Consider the following 3510-nt stretch of genomic DNA (forward strand, 5'->3'; position numbering starts at 1 on the left):
TTGGATTGAATTTTGTGCAGGGAGATAAATATGGATCAATTTACATTCTTCTATATGCAATTACCCAGTTAGACCAGATGATTTCTTTTTTCCATTGTATGTTTTTTGCTTCTTTGTCAAAAATCAAGTGTCAATCCACAGACCCAAAGAAGCTAAATAACACAAAGGGCCCAAGGGAGGGTGCTTGAATCCCACTCAGAAGGGAAAAAAGAATAAACATCGGAAGTGGATGGGAGAGGTTGTGGGGAGGGTCACAAGGGTGGAGATCAGTTGTGGGGAGAAGGGGGTGGGAAGGGAGAGGGCTGGGTGGGAGAAGGGAAACTGGTGGGAAGGGCATTTCTGAGACAAGCTGGAGACCTATGACAGGGTAGGCTCTCAGGAGGGCGTGGGAGTGACTCTAGCTGAGACTCCTAGCTGCAGGGGACATGGAGACTGAAGTGGACACCTCCTAGCCAGGCAGGACTTCCAACTCATGCACAAAACCTTCAATGCAAAATTTATCCTGCCTCCAAGATATGCAGGGAGAAAAATGGAGCAGAGTTTGAGGGAACGGCCAACAATGACTGGTCCAACCTGAGAACCACGCTGAAAGAGAGCCACCTCCTGCCACTATTCACAATACTCTGCATGCTGGCAGAAAGGAACCTATTTTACCTGCCCTCTGAGGGGCTCCACCCACCAGCAGATCAAAACAGATTCTGAGACCCACAGTAGAGGCAACTAACCTAGGCCCACGGGGGCTTACAGAGACTGAAGCACCAACCAAAGAGCATGCATGGACTGGATCAAGATCCTAGACACATACGTAACTGATGGGCAGTTTGACCTTCATGAGGCTCCCATAGCAAGTGGAGCAGGGGTTGCCTCTGACATGGACTCTGTTGCTTTTGGATGGCTTTAAGCTGGGCTGCCTTGTTTGTCCTCAGTGGAAGAAGATGTACTCTGTACTGACTCGTCATGATGTGTGAGAGTGGGGTAGTACGAGGGGGGCTTCCATTTTCTGAGAAGAGGCAGAGAAGAAAAAGTGAGGGTGAGACTGGGAGGGGGGGAGGGAGGGGCTGTGACTAGGATGTAAAATGAATAAATATAAAAATTTAATGAAGTTTTAAAGAGTGAGAAAGAAGGGGAAGAAGAGAGGGCACAGTGTATGGAGTTCCTACTTTTGCCCCAGTCCAGTCATCACCAGTACTTTATCTTTCTCAAACTCGCCTTGATTTGTTTTGTTTTCTTTTTCTCACATGAAAATGTTAGGGCATTGTGACAAAAGTATGTTTGGTTTGTTTGTTTGTTTTTCAAATTCTAAAATTATAGAAAACTGCTAACAATTAAAGAACCAGATTTATTCTGTTATAGTTTTGCTTTGCTTTGTATCTTCCAGTATGTGCTGGAGTATGGTTCAGAGGGTAAATAGGGCTTTTGACACCAGGCGTGAAGACATGTGTCTAATTCCTGGAGCCCACTTGGTGGAAAGATCCAATAAATTCCACAAGTCCTTTCTTGGCTTCCATATGACTCATTGCAGGAGCACACGCCTGCACACACATACATCCCACGGATAAAGGTAGAATGCTATAAACCTTCTGGTATGTCCAGTACAATGCTGTGACACCAAGGAGTGCTTGGAAATTTGCAAATTACATACCAAATAGACCATTAGGTCACCTATCATCCCTTTAGGCACGCTTTCTAGCATATTTACACTCAAGGAACAGACTCCAGGACTGTTTAATGGGGAATGTTTCTAGTGAGCAAAGAGCAAGATTTGTACTTTCAAAATCTCGTCTAGTGTTCTTGGTAAATATATAACCTCATAAATTGAAATTCAAAACATCCTTCTTACAACTTAAAAGTTTTAGCAGATCTTGAGACTCAAAGTAAGCTGTACACCACATATAACATGAATGTGTTTTATAAAAACATCTCAGAGGGCCTGGGAGATGACTCAACTGTTAAAAGCATTAGCTGCTCTTCTGGAGGATCCAAGTTTGATTCTGAGAACCCACACGGTCACTCATAACCATCTGTAACTCCAATTCCAGGTGATCTGATACTCTTTTCTAGCTCTGGGGTTACTAGGCACACACAAGGTACACAGACACATATGTAGGCAAAATATCCATACACATAAAATAAAGTAAAAGTCAATCTCAGGAATTGTATCACTCTTTTTCATTAGCACAGTATCAGAACACAGCTTTATCCAGAGCCTCACCTGCAATGTCTGTTACCTTTCCCCTCATACTGTGAAGGCCTTCAGGTTTCTTAAACCCATGTGAAAAGACACAGGGAGTTCTTGGGACACCAGTCTCCAAGACTGTAAACAAGCCTTGCTTTCCTGGTTTTATAAGCAGCGGCATTTCAGACTATGTCTTCAGTGAACAATCTGATAGTTGTCTGGACTGTTAGTTATTTCATAATTTCCAATGAGGACTATAGAAACACCCCTACACACATACACACACACTCACACACACACACACACAGTGATCAGCAGAGTCATCACTGTTCTTCCTCCTTTGGAAATGCACTTGCTATTCTAATGTCTGAGTTTCAGACTGAAGATTTCTTTGCCCAAAACTTTCCTAGGTGCTTTGGAGTTTCTTTCTTTGTTTTGTACCAACACATACAAGAAACATACATATCTAGGAAAATAAACATGAAGATGCCACCCATTCCTTTCCATTTGATAACATGCTTGCAAGTGTTTCTTTTATTTACTCAATAAATACACACTAAGCACACTTTATTTTCTGAGCACGAAGCTAGGTACTACCAACATGCATGTAGATATGACGGGTCTCCCCCATGAAAAGAGCACCTAGCTCTTTATATTCCATAGCACCCTGGTGTCGCCAGCATTAAGTACTGGTGGGGAGGTTGGCACAGATGTGAGGATAACTCAAACGAAAACAACGACAACAAGGGTAAAGAATTCGAAAATGATCCTGAAGAGCAGAGGCTTGGGTGGCTGTAATTAGAAATGTTAGGAAGCTATGACTTGGAGTATTCTTAATCCTTGGAAAGGTCAGACTGGTTTCCTGAACCTAGCGCCTCCTGTCATCAAATGCGAACTGCTGTGTGTGCATGTGTTTGTGTGTGTGTGTGTGTGTCTGTGTGTGTTACATATATATAGCATATGTATAGTACATATATACATATAATACATAATAAACTTATTCATTTATTCATTTGTCTCACATCCATCATGAACAACTTCTGTTCAAGGGCGCTTGTGCTTACCAATCAGTTCACACTTTCCGCCATCGATCTTGTGTTGTTCTGTCATACCTTAAACCTCTGCCATTCTTACCAAGGACCTTCACATTCCAATCTTTTTCCAGCCATTTTCCTAGCCAATACCAATGTCGACTCACACACTGATAAATTCCATCACAGTTTTATGGTATCAGTTTCAGAACCATCAAGCTACTACACACACACACACACACACACACACACACACACCAGGACATTTCGGCGCATTGTATTTTCTGTTCTATATTCACAAAC

Source organism: Meriones unguiculatus, chromosome 1 (assembly GCF_030254825.1).
Source record: "Meriones unguiculatus strain TT.TT164.6M chromosome 1, Bangor_MerUng_6.1, whole genome shotgun sequence".
Classification (NCBI taxonomy): Eukaryota; Metazoa; Chordata; class Mammalia; order Rodentia; family Muridae; genus Meriones; species Meriones unguiculatus.